This window comes from Phyllobates terribilis, unplaced genomic scaffold (assembly GCF_046119375.1).
Source record: "Phyllobates terribilis strain yellow unplaced genomic scaffold, ASM4611937v1 Scaffold_5__5_contigs__length_657084704, whole genome shotgun sequence".
Taxonomy (NCBI): domain Eukaryota; kingdom Metazoa; phylum Chordata; class Amphibia; order Anura; family Dendrobatidae; genus Phyllobates; species Phyllobates terribilis.
Genome location: NW_027362765.1, coordinates 60,805,919 through 60,820,185, shown reverse-complemented (window position 1 = coordinate 60,820,185; position 14,267 = coordinate 60,805,919). Strand labels below are relative to the sequence as shown.

General features: G+C 43.7%; 1 protein-coding gene across 1 annotated transcript in view; it reads right to left on the bottom strand.

The window, feature by feature from the left end:
• The window catches only part of LOC141272008 (uncharacterized), a 326,760-nt gene that overhangs the window by 235,859 nt on the left and 76,634 nt on the right, over positions 1 to 14,267 (bottom strand). The window lies entirely within an intron of this gene.

The window sequence follows — 14,267 nt, the reverse complement described above, 5'->3', positions numbered from 1 at the left end:
CAGAGCCGCCACCACATATATGGCTGTTCTGTGCGCACAGGACCTGTGATGAGGTCACAGGAGGGGAGGAGTCAGGGGTCACATGATTAGGGGCCTCAGTGGATGCAGGACTCTGCTGTGCTGGTTGTCATGGTGCTGGATGAGGGGAAGGTTATGTGTGGGGTCAGGAGGGGTTTACAGTGTGGATGCAGCAGAGCCGCGTGTGTACGAGGTGTACGGAGCGGAGCCGCATGTGTACGAGGTGTACGGAGCAGAGCCGCGTGTGTACGAGGTGTACGGAGCGGAGCCGCGTGTGTACGAGGTGTACGGAGCGGAGCCGCATGTGTACGAGGTGTACGGAGCAGAGCCGCGTGTGTACGAGGTGTACGGAGCGGAGCCGCGTGTGTACGAGGTGTACGGAGCGGAGCCGCATGTGTACGAGGTGTACGGAGCGGAGCCGCGTGTGTACGAGGCGTGCGGAGCGGAGCCGCGTGTGTACGAGGCGTGCGGAGCGGAGCCGCGTGTGTACAAGGCGTGCGGAGCGGAGCCGCGTGTGTATTAAGTGTGCGGAGCGGAGCCACGTGTGTATTAAATGTACAGAGTGGAGCCGCGTGTGAACGAGGCGTACGGAGCGGAGCCGCGCGTGCACGAGGTGTACGGAGCGGAGCCGCATGTTTACGACGTGTGCGGAGCGGAGCCGCGTGTGTATGATAAGTGCGGAGCCGTGAGTGTACGAGGTGAGCGGAGCCGTGAGTGTACGAGGTGAGCGGAGGTTCGCGTGCACGAGGTGTACGGAGCGGAGCCACGCCCATACAAGGTGTACGGAGCGGAGCCGCGCGCGTACGAGGTGTACGGAGCGGAGCCTTGCGCATACGAGGTGTACGGAGCGGAGCCGCGCGCGTACGACGTGTACGGAGCGGAGCCGCGCACGTACGACGTGTACGGAGCGGAGCCGCGCGCGTACGACGTGTACGGAGCGGTGCCGCGCGCGTACGACGTGTACGGAGCGGTGCCGCGCGCGTACGACGTGTACGGAGCGGAGCCGCGCTCCGTACGAGGTGTACGGAGCGGAGCCGCGCTCTGTACGAGGTGTACGGAGCGTAGCCGCGCGCGTACGAGGTGTACGGAGCGGAGCCGCGCGTGTACGAGGTGTACGGAGCGGAGCCGCGTGTGTACGAGGTGTACGGAGTGGATCCGCGTGTGTACGACGCGTGCGGAGTGGAGCCGCGTGTGTATGATAAGTGTGGAGCGGAGCCGCGTGTGTATGATAAGTGTGGAGCCGTGAGTGTACGAGGTGTGCGGAGCGGAGCCGCACGTGCGCGAGGTGTACGGAGCGGAGCCGCGCGCGTACGAGTTGGACGGAGCGGAGCCGCGCTCCATATGAGGTGTACGGAGCGGAGCCGCGCGCGTACGAGGTGTACGGAGCGGAGCCGCGCGTTTACGACGTGTGCGGAGCGGAGCCGCGTGTGTATGATAAGTGCGGAGCCGCGTGTGTATGATAAGTGCGGAGCCGTGAGTGTATTAGGTGTGCGGAGCGAAGCCGCGTGTGCACCAGGTCAGGGCCAGCCCGAGAGATTACGGCGCCCTAGGCGAAACTATTTTGTTGCGCCCCTACTATTCTTGGCAGTAGATGAAAATTTGGGATATAAATTTAGGAGCAAAATAAACCACAACAACAATGATTAATTAACTCTCTAACTCTTTAATCTTCTGAGAAGTTGTATAGGACAAATATATACAAAGTAATCAATAACACAAAACAAAAACGACCATAGGTAATTAAAATTTTTGTTTCCTTGCCTTTTTTTTGAAAAGGATGACACTAAGTCACCGAGATTAATTTGTTTAGCAACTTCAGATTCTATCGAAATTGTTGCCAACCCAACCAACCTCTCTTGCGTCATATTTGTCCTTAAATATGTTTTAATTAGCTTTAGTTTTGAGAAGCTTCTCTCTCCTGAGGCCACGGACACAGGCAGAGTCAAAAGAATTCTTAGAGCCACCACCAGGTTGGGGACACTTTCTTTCAAGTCAGATTTAAGCAAAAGTTCAAGAACGTCTTTTGGTGATGAATCTTCTGGAACACGTCTTGACATTGCCTGCAGTTCACCACATAGCTCCATGGCATTGATGTCTTTTACTTCGTTGTGTGTAAGAGACTTTTCCAGAGCTTTACACTTATCCAGAACAAATTTGCTTGGTTTTCCCTCAAGTGAACGGATGTGGTACAAAAATCCAAATTTCAATTCCATTTCTTTCAGCTGAGTGAACCGCACATCAACTGAATTTATAGCAGTATCTAAGATCGCAAAGTAAAAGTTAATTTTGAAACTCTGTTTCTCATCTCTTATGGGCTCACCTTTCCCTTCATAAGAGAACTGTCTGTTTTTTTTCTTTAAACGTTTTGGCGCAGAACTTGACTCAAAATTAGCTGGTATGCCAAGCTCTTTTGCGATTTCCCTCGCATCAACTAACAGCTTCTCAAACTCTTCATCGCTTCTTAATGATTGCAGATATTTCTTTGTTTTGTCAAGGTGTTGAGAAGCAGCAGCTAAATCGAATTCTTGTGACTGAAGTAACTTACTTGTCAAATTGATTTCGTACAAAATGTTGAACCATACTAGAACAGATGTAACAAAAGAAAAGGTTCCAACTTGTTTAGCAAGACCTTGAGCTTCTAGCCGGGAGACATTTCCAGAGCTTCCTGTGAGACTAATATTTTCTGCTATGTCCATTAGGGCATCATGGACTTCGCTCAATTGGTAACGGAGGGGGGCCAGAGCATCAATTCCACTTTCCCACCTTGTTTCGCTTAGAGGTTTTAGAGTCAGAGATGGCAAATGACGCACGAGTACTTCCCAACGCTGAGTTGACGATGAGAAAAATACGTAGAGATTTTGAACTAACAGGAAAAAAGTTGTTGCTCCAAAACAACATTTAGCGGCATCGTTGACGACTAAGTTTAGAGAATGGGAGCTGCAAGGCACAAAGAATGCACGTGGGTTTATGTCCAAAATTCGTCTTTGTAGTCCAATGTTTTTTCCCTTCATGTTGCTCCCATTGTCGTAGCCTTGCCCTCGTAAGTTGTCCACAGAGAGTGACAGGTCTTCAAATTTGTTCAAGACAGCGGCTGTCAAACCACCTCCAGTTGTTTCAGAAACAGGAATGAATCCCAAGAAGTGCTCTTTAATTTCAAACTTTTTGTCTTCTGATGTGGAAACAAACCGAACAATGATAGTCATTTGTTCAACATGAGACACGTCAGAAGTACAATCCAGCACTACAGAAAAGTATTTTGCAGTTTTGACATCGTCAAGAATCTTTTCCTGAATACCATTACTTAGCAGTTGAATCATCTCATTCTGTATTGTTTTTCCCAAATAATGTGCATGAATCTCTTTGTCCTGGATTTTCCGAATGTGCTCACACATGACGGGATCGAACATAGCCAAATACTCCACAAATTTCAAAAAGTTCCCATTATTAGATGCAAACAATGCATCATTTGATCCACGGAACGCTAAGTTTTGCGTACCTAGTACCCTCACTAGAGCTATCAACCTTTCTAAAATTTGATGCCAGTATTTTTCTTGCTCTTCAATTTTGCGTAAGTGTTCTTCGTCAATGGTCTTGTTCATCTTAAGTCTATTTTCGAGTTCCTTCCATTTTTGAAAGCTAATCATGTGATCTTTGCTTTTTTCGTGGCTGGCTAAAATAGCAGATATGTTTTTCCAGTCATTTACACCATCAGTACCTATAGGTGAGCGTTTGATGATTCCTAGTTGAAGTGATGAGTCTGGAAACAATGTGCAGCAAAAGCAAAAAACTGAATTTTTCTGAATAGAATACGTTAGCCAATTGCGTTCAAGACTTTCACCATTGACAAGACGACGTTTATAGTGAACACAAGAAAATTTTCTACGATTAGTGTCCAAAGGAAAATCGAAATCTTTAACTTATGTGGGGCCGAGTTTTACTACATCTAGGCGTAAGTCATCATTGATTACGGTCCACATAGCGGGATCGTCCGAATAGTCTTTGCGTAGTATTTCTATAGATGTACCAGCCTCCATGTCAGTACTGGTACTTTGATCAGATCTACCACCAGATATTGATGGTTGTAGTTCACTATTTTCAGCATGAGAAACAAATTCTATTTCCACATTCGATATTTCCGAGGCAACAGAAGCCTGTTGTTCCAACGTTTGGAATTCCGCGTCTTCATTTCTATTGCTTAGATATTTTAAAAATGACCCTTTGATTTTTGAAAGTGATTTCTCCTCCTCAACTTTTCTTTTACGGTTCTGAAACCCCGAAAGTTTTTTCTTCTTATCAGCCATGACTCGTTACAACACACAGCATTTACCTAAAAGTTAACGCGCCGATTAAAATTGTTATCTGAACATTATATAATACGATTTTACTTTTAAGACAAAAACCACAAATTTCTTTAACAATTTCCAATGTTTCCAATATTTTTGAAAATCAAAACAATATACCTACCTCGCAGCGCCTAACACTTTAGAACCTAGGCCAAATATTTACTAAAAACCTCCTATTTTCTATTTGCATTCATGAAACCTCATGAAACAATGAATCTAATGAATATACAAAATAACAGCAATGGCTCACATGATAAAGCATGCAAACAGAGACATACCTCGAAAATATTATAATCGCGCGTGCCAATATGCAAAAAACGTAGATACTATCTCCCTTGCCTTAGCTGGCCTGACTGGCAGTCCAGGCAGTCTACACCAATGCGTCAAAACAGACTCCTCGCACTAGCCGCATCGACTGCTGATGACATCTATCAATATAATCGCTACCTAGTACCTAAAGTCCAAACTACGTATAAATAGGCCATAAGGTAACCTACCTTTTAAGTATACGTATTTTTTTCTCTCGGGCGCCCCCTTAGTGTAGTGTTTGCATTTTTGGTTGTTTGCTTTGCTTTGCCAACATTTGAAAACTTAGGAGCAAAATAAACGCGCGGGATCAAACACCTGTCAGCAGACGATGCAAACGACTCACGTCTGTAGTTTAGCGCCTCCTTTCCGTGCGTAAATTGAATCAACGGTTTTTCTTTTAAATTTATGGTAAAAGAATTTATGTACACTTTTCTTTCCATCCCTAAAACTTTTTCCCTTTTGAAAAGATTTTTTATAATTTTTTAAATTTTTTCTCTGGTGCCCCCTTAGGGTCGGCGCCCTAGGCGGCCGCCTAGTTCGCCTATACGTTTGGGCCGACCCTGCACGAGGTGTACAGAACGGAGCCACGCGCGTACGAGGTGTACAGAACGGAGCCGCGTGTGTACGACGTGTGCGGAGCGGAGCCGCGTGTGTATGATAAGTGCGGAGCGTGCATGAGGTGTACGGAGCGGAGCCGCGCGCGTTCGAGGTGTACGGAGCGGAACCGTGCGCGTACGAGGTGTACGGAGCGGAGCTGCGCGCATACTAGGTGTACGGAGCGGAGCCGCGCGCGTACGAGGTGTACGGAGCGGAGCCGCGTGCGTACGAGGTGTACGGAGCGGAGCCACGCGCGTACGAGGTGTACGGAGCGGAGCCACGCCCGTACGAGGTGTACGGAGCAGAGCCGCGCGCGTACGAGGTGTTAGGAGCGGAGCCGCGCGCTTACTAGGTGTACGGAGCGGAGCCGCGCGCTTACGAGGTGTATGGAGTGGAGCCGCGTGTTTACGACTTGTGCGGAGCGGAGCCATGTGTGCATGGAGCGGAGCCGCATGTGTATGATGTGCATGGAGCGGAGCCGCGTGTTTATGACGTTTCCGGAGCGGAGCCGCGTGTGTACGAGCTGTACGGAGATGAGCCGTGTGTGTACGAGGTGTACGGAGCAGAGCCGCGTGTGTATGACGTGCATGGAGCGGAGCCGCGTGTTTATGACGTCTACGGAGCGGAGCCGCGTGTTTATGACGTGCATGGAGCGGAGCAGCGTGTTTATGACGTGTACGGAGCGGAGCCGCGCGTGTACGGAGATGAGCCGCGTGTGTACGAGGTGTACGGAACTGAGCCGTGTGTGTACACGAGGTGTACGGAGCGGAGCCGTGTACTATGTACACACGGGGATAGACCTGTCAATCATCTGGAGTGGGATGGAGAGAATCTAATCGGGGGCCACACGGGATTATTCAGGTCTCTGTATCGTCTTCGTCCTTCTTTTCAATCTATGATTTCTGTAAAACACCAGAGCATATCGAGCAGTCAGGCTCAGATTCCTGCTGCTTGTGGTTCAGGAAATACTGTATGAATTTAACCCTTTTCCAACCTTGGACGTATGAGGACGTTGAGCCCTCATGTTTTCGAGCACATGACAGCTCATCTGTACAGTACAGCTGTCATGTGCCCCTAACGATCCTCTGGCGTCTGTTAACATGTAAACACATCTGTCAAACTCTGGATCCTTTTGAAGCCAGTGTAAAGTAAAAAATTTTTTTTCAAAAATATTAAAAAATATAAAAGCTCATATCACCCCCCTTTTGCCACATTCAAAATAAAACAATAAAAAAAAATCAAATATACACATATTTAGTATTGCCGCATTCAGAATCAGCCGATCCTATCAATATATAAAAATAATTAATCTGATCAGTAAACGCCTTAACGAGAAAAAAAATCAAAACGCCAGAATTAGTTTTTTTTTATCTCAATAAAATGCAATAACAGGTGATCAAAACATCGGATCTACCCCAAAATGGTATCAATAAAACCGTCAGCTCGACACACAAAAAATAAGCCCTCACCCGGCCCCAGATCCTTAAAAATAGAGACGCTACGGATCTCAGAAAATCACGTCGTTTTTTTTTGCAAACTTTGGATTTTTTTTTCAGCACTTAAATAAAAGAAAACCTATACATGTTTGGTATCTACGAACTCGTAATGACCTGGAGAATCATAATGGCAGGTCAGTTTTAGCATTTAGTGAAGACGGTAAAATAAAGAAATTGTTGAATTGCATTTTTTTTTGGAGTTTTACCGCACTTTGAATTGTTTTCCCGTTTTCCAGTCTACGATACGGTAAAACCAATGGTACCATTCAAAAGTTTAACTCGTCCTACAAAAAACAAGCCCCCACATGGCCATATTGACTAAAAAATAAAAAAAGTTATGGCTCTGGGAAGAAGGGGAGTAAAAAACGAAGACGGAAAAACCCAAGGTGGTAAAGGGGTTAAAGCGTAACTGTCGTTTTCATTTTAACTTAATAATAATGTAGAACAAGCGATTTTAATAAACTTTCAAATGTACTGTACTTTATAAATGAAGTCCCAAACTGTGTGCCGCATCAGGATCACACGGACCAGTGCCTAGGAATCAGCGCTACAGTTAGCGCTGTCCCCAAGCGCTGGTTCTTGGTTCTGAACACTGTCCTCATCATGGTTCCCTGCAGGCGTTGCGATCAGCACCAGCAGGGACAATGATGAGAGTAGTAGTGTCTGCTCCCACAGTGTCCCTGTGTAAAAATAAGATTGAAATAATAAAATCCATATACTCACCTCACCTAGGTGTCCCCCACTGTAATCCACGCGACCGCTGTTGGTAAGGAGAATGAGTTGCTCAGGAGCGGTGTCCTGTCACTCACTGAGCGCAGCTCCGGAGCGGCTCATTCTCCCCGGCTTCTCTGTGTCAGCGGTCACATGGATACAGCGGGGGACACCTAGGAGAGGTGAGTATATGGATTTTATTCTTATTTTTACAGGTGGACACCGGGAGTAGACTACCACTACCCTCATCATGGTCTCTGCTGGCGCAGCGCCAGCAGGGAACCATGATAAGAGCAGCGTTCATCACCCGGCTCTTGGAAACATCACCAACTGTACCGCTGATTCCCAGGCGCCGGTCCGTGTCACACGGATGACACACGATGTCATCCGTGTGGTACGTTTTGCGGACCGTGTGTCCACAAAAAAACGGACTTGTCTCCATGTGAAGCACACGGACACACGGTCCGTGAAAACACAGAGATGTGCACAGACCCATTCATTTGAATGAGTCTGTGTTTTTCAGTATCTCCGGTCTGTGTGGAAACTGTCACCACTCATACTGGAGATACTGACGTGTGAAAGAGCCCTTACTCAGTGCAGCGGCAGGTTTCCTCAGTCTTCGGCACAGTTGTTGGTTATCGGCACACAGCTCCTCTGTCAGATGATTGTCCTGTGTGCTCAGTAACACATTTATGGATAGCCCTCTGGAACATGACTCCAGCTTGATACTGTGAAAACAATGTGCAAAATATCTGTATTTTTTTTTAAATTTGTTTATTAAACAAAAAAAAGTACACGTTTTATATATAACCAATATAACGTATACACACTCATCATAGTAATAATAATAAAACAACAAGTTTGTATAATGAGTTATTTGTATAAACTTCAATTCCACAAGTCCATATTTTGCGAGGCTTATGGAACAATGGAGGAGTAATTAGAAGACTTATTATTCAAATTTATATGTTTGGTTATACATAACTCAGAATGATACAACACATCCAACATAACTATCATATTCTTAAAGAAAGAAAAACTAAGACTACCCTGCTGCCAAGAACGATTTATACATATTCTTCAAAAAAGAACCTATTAAGATTGTGACATTGTTAATAACATTGTGATACTATCAAGTGTGGGTCAATGTATCCTTTACTACAGCTATTATAATGGTACAAGACCATTATGTACGTGTTGATATAGTAAGATGAGACGAGTTCTACACATCCCAAATCTTATCGAATTTCCCCAAGCAGCCTCTATTCTGATACATTGTCCGCTCGTAAGGTATAATTGAGTTTACCAGTTCAATCCAAGCTCCAAGAGATGGATGTAGATTACCCATTCAGCGTAAGGCCACTATTTTTCTAGCTAAGAAAAGAGTCTCCCTTAGGAAAATTTTAACATGGTATCCCCATATCTCTTCTTCTAGCACCCCAAATAAGCATACTACGTCGATGGTGCCGTCAACAAGGATTTGGATTTCTGGATCACGGAATGAATTACCTATATGATGGACTACTTGCTAGAGATGGGGTGCACCTTACGAAGACTGGAAAACATGTATTTGGAAGTCGCCTTGCTACACTCATCAGGAGAGCTTTAAACTAGAACAATGTGGGAAGGGAAGCAAAAGGCCAGAAAAAGATATACAGCTGACAAATACTATTGAGATCTCTGCTACTGGAAGTGGAAAGAAAGAACAAAGACAAAACAATTTAAATAATAAAAATATGGGAGGAAGAGAAACCAATCACAAACTAAAATGTTTTTATTCAAATGCACAAAGCATGGGCAACAAACAAGGAGAATTGGAACTACTAACGCAGGAAAAGGAATATGATGTCATTGGAATCACTGAAACTTGGTGGGACGATACACATGATTGGAATACAAGGCTAAAAGGATACAACTTATTTGCAAGAAACAGACTTGATAAACGAGGAGGAGGTGTCACATTGTATGTTAGGAAAGCGTATATCTGCACAGAGATTGAAGCTTCAGAGACTGGGAGTTCTGTGGAAACTGTTTGGGTAAGAATACAAGGAGAGAACAACGGAAAGGACACCATTGTAGGCATTTACTACAGGCCACCTGGGCAAGCTGAAGATATGGATGAACTCTTTATGTATCAAATGACCAAGTTCTCCAAAAAATATGACTTAGTGGTCATGGGAGATTTCAACTATCCAGACATTTGTTGGGAATCTCTCTCAAGTAAAACTAACAGGTCAAGCAAATTCTTATTCTCTCTTGCTGACAACTTTATCTTCCAAAAGGTAGGGGAGAAAACAAGGGGCTCTGCTACTTTGGATCTAATCCTTATAAACCGGGAGGAAATGGTTGAGGAGGTAAAAGTGTCTGGAACTCTAGGAGGCAGCAATCATGCTATTATAGAATTTTGGATAACTAGAGGAGGAAGACATGTGAAGACTCAAACTTCAAGGTTAGATTTCAGAAAGGCAGATTTTAAGCGACTCAGAAAGAGAATAGGAGGGATCCAATGGCTGGATGTCCTTAAGGACAAAAATGTCCAGGAAGGATGGGAAATTTTTAAAAATGAGATTCTCAAAGCACAATCGTTAACAATCCCGAAAAGTAGGAAGAATGGGAAGCATTTAAGGAAACCAGGATGGATGAACACAGAACTTAAACACATGCTAAAAAGAAAGAAAGAAATGTTTATCAAATGGAAAGAGGGAGGCATATCTAAAGAAGACTATAATGCAGTCTGCAGAACCTGCATGGCAAGTATCAGGTTAGCTAAAGCTGACAATGAATTAAGGCTTGCAAGAGATGTCAAAAGCAATAAAAAAGGATTTTTGGGGTATGTCAAAAGTAAAAGAAAAGTCAAAGATGCTATAGGATTTTTACAGGATGAAAATGGTGAAATGGTAAGAAAGGATGTTGAGAAGGCCGAACTTTTTAATTCCTATTTTGCATCTGTTTTCTCTTAGAAAGAAAATGTAACATCAGCTGATCTTCACTGTCCTATTAAAGGAAGAGAAAAATCCAAGTTATCTGTAAACAGAGAGATTGTGAGGGAATATTTAGCTAACATAAATGAGTTCAAGTCTCCACGTCCAGATGAATTACACCCCAGAGTACTGAAGGAGATCGTAGAAGAAATTTTAGAACCACTCTCCATAATCTTTGAAAATTCTTGGAGAACAGGAGAAGTCCCAGAAGACTGGAGGAGAGCAAATGTTGTTCCTATCTTCAAAAAGGGGAAGAAGGTGGACCCAGGGAACTATAGGCCGGTGAGTCTGACTTCTATACCAGGAAAGATTTTTGAACAAATTATTAAACAACATGTATGTAAGTACCTGGATAAGAATGAAGTGATTAATCAGAGTCAGCATGGGTTTGTAACTAACAAGTCATGTCAGACTAACTTAATTTCCTTCTATGACAGAATCACTGACTGGGTGGATCAGGGAAATGCTGTAGATATAGTATATCTTGACTTCAGCAAAGCATTTGACAAAGTATCTCACACCATCCTTATTGAAAAAATTACCAAGTATGGAATGAACAAGGCAACTGTTAGGTGGATTCATAACTGGCTTAGTGATCGGACTCAAAGAGTGGTCGTAAATGGCTTCACGTCCAGTTGGATGAATGTCTCAAGTGGGGTACCACAGGGCTCTGTCCTGGGACCTGTATTGTTCAACATCTTTATCAATGATTTAGATGAAGGAATTGAGGGTAAACTGATTAAATTTGCTGATGACACAAAGCTAGAAAGGATAGCTAATACTAGAGAAGAGAGAGAGAGGATTAAAAAGACCTAAATAAACTGGAGCAGTGGGCTGTAACCAACAGAATGGTTTTTAACAGGGAAAAATGCAAAGTACTACATCTGGGCAATAAAAATGAGAAAAGCATATACAAAATGGGAGGAATAGAGCTAAGCAACAGTACATGTGAAAAAGACTTAGGTATACTAATAGATCATAGACTGAACATGAGTCAACAGTGTGATGCAGCAGCAAAATAGGCAAATACAATTCTGTGATGTATTAACAGAAGCATACAGTCTAGATCACGTGAAGTCATTATCGGACTTTACTCCTCTTTGGTCAGACCTCATCTGGAATACTGCATCCAGTTTTGGGCACCACATTTTAAAAAAGACATCAACAAACTGGAGCAAGTTCAGAGAAGAGCGACCAGAATGGTGACCGGTCTGCAAACCATGTCCTATGATGAACGGTTACAGGATTTGGGAATGTTTAGCTTGCAAAAAAGAAGACTGAGAGGAGACTTAATAGCTGTCTACAAATATCTCAAGGGCTGTCCCATTGTAGAAGGATCATCTTTATTCTCATTTGCACAAGGAAAGACTAGAAGCAATGGGATGAAACTGAATGGAAGGAGACAGATTAGATATTAGAAAAAACTTTTTGACAGTTAGGGTGATCAATGAGTGGAACAGGCTGCCACGAGAGGTTGTGAGTTCCCCTTCAATGGACGTCTTCAAACAGAGGCTGGACAGATATCTGTCTGAGATGATTTAGTGAATCCTGCTTTGAGCAGGGGGTTGGACCAGATGACCCAGGAGGTCCCCTCCAACTCTACCATTCTATGATTCTATTCTATGATTTACTAATGGATTAAGAGGAACAGGAGTAGATGTAAGAGAGGTTAACAACGAGGTTACCTCATTCCAAAAGGATAGGTAGCTGGGCATCCCCACACCATATGTATAAAATCCGCATCCATTTTATGGCATCTTAAGCATTCTGAAGTTTGAGATCGTCCCATTCTGAATAACTGTAACGGGGTTTGGTATGATTGGTGTACTGTATATAATTGGGTCATTTTGTTATTAGCCGATGGGGACACCTTGGTTGGAGATTCAAGAATCTCTTCCCAATCTTCATCTTGGATATCAGGAATGAGGAGATTACATTTTTCTCTTACTGTCAATAGAGTAGAATCAATACCCACGGACAACATGTATGTATATAAGGTGGAAATAAGGCCTTGGGGACATTGTGATTTGAGGATCCCTATTAAAGGGAAAGACGATATTGTTTGAATTGCATTTATGTTGAGTAAGTGTGATTGAATTGCTGATCTGAGCTGTAGATAGCGAAAAAACTGGGGCCTGGGAATTCTATAATTAATTTGTATTTGTTCAAAGGACATTAGAACACTGTGATCATATAAATCTTTAACCGAGGAAACATTATGGGAAATCCAAAATTGAGTGGACGGGTAGTTTAATAGCACTGGGAAGTAAGTATTATTCCATAATGGCATTTCAGCTATGATGCCATCAAAGCGAATCACTTTTTTAATTTGTCTCGAGACTGATCGTGCCAATCGGAGTAAGGGTAACAATTGGGTTTATCTGCGTCTAAAAAAAGAAGCAGGCAGTAGACCTTTGCTGCATGGGCCACATGGATCTCCGAATTAGGTATGTAATTATTGGGCATCCACTTACTCAAAGCTTTGATTTGCCCAGCCAAATAATACAAAAAGAAATCCGGCAGTGCCGCTACTCCCATTTGTTTAGACCTATGTAAGGTGGACAATTTGAGTTTAGGTCTAGTCTTCCCCCATATAAAGGACGAGATTAATGAATTTAGGTTTGAGAAGAAAGATTTAGGAATCAATACTGCACTATGCGGGAGGGAATAACTGAGCTTTGGAAGTAGAATCATTTTAATCAGGTTTATATACATCCTGAGACAGATAACGGTAATTTACTCCAAATGGCAAATTTAAGCTTGGCGAGTTCTAACAACGGAAGAATATTAAATTGTAAATCGAATCTGCTGTGTTTTGGTATATTTATTCCTAGATATTTAAAATTAGATACAATAGGCAGTGGGGATAACGTTTCAAGGTGATCCATTGGATCATGGGAAAGAGGCATTAAAGTGGATTTATCCCAGTTTATGTATAATCCCGAATACTTGCTAAATTTGTCTATAGTGGTAATCACATGTGGTAATGTTTCTTCTGCTTTATCCATAAACACCACCATGTCATCAGCGTATAAGCCAATAGTGTCTAAATGGTCTGCTATATTGATACCCTTAATGGCTGGGGTAGATCTTATACGTATCGCTAATGCTTCTCGATGGCAAGAGCAAAAAGGGAAAGGGGAGAAATATCTGTATTTTAGGATGGGCAGAGGTGTATCTAGGATTTCTGGCACCCGGGGCAAGAGTTCAGTTTGGCACCCTACCCCCCCAAGCACATATGCGATTTGCACACTTAGGCTATGTGCCCACGATGCAGAAATGAAGCAGAAAATTTCTGCAGCATTTCTGCATCTCCCTGGCAGAAAAAACGCATGCAGATTGTACATGCGTTTTTCCTGCAGAATACATGCGGATCCACATGCAGATTCACATGCGTTTCCGCATGCAGATTGACAAGCGCTTTCCAGGCGATTAGCATCACTTCGAAAGTGCTTGACAACTAGGTCACACTATATAAATCCATGCAAACAGCATGGATTTATATAGTGTGACCGTAAAACAATGCTTAAAATAAAGCTATACTCACCCCCGATGCCCCAGCGTGTGCTGCAGTGCTCGTTCCTGTTTGGTTCCTGGCTGCCGGCATATCGCGAGACACAGCAGTGAAGGGCCTGCGGTCACATGACTGTGACGTCACCGAAGGTCCTTCAGCGATGCCGGCAAGCAGAGAGAAGCCATCGGAAAGATGAATATAAACTTTATTTGTTATTTTATTCTTTTTTTACAGGTACAATGGTACCCAGGTCTGGAAGAGAGTCTTCTCTCCTCCAGACCTGGGTACCATCCGCACA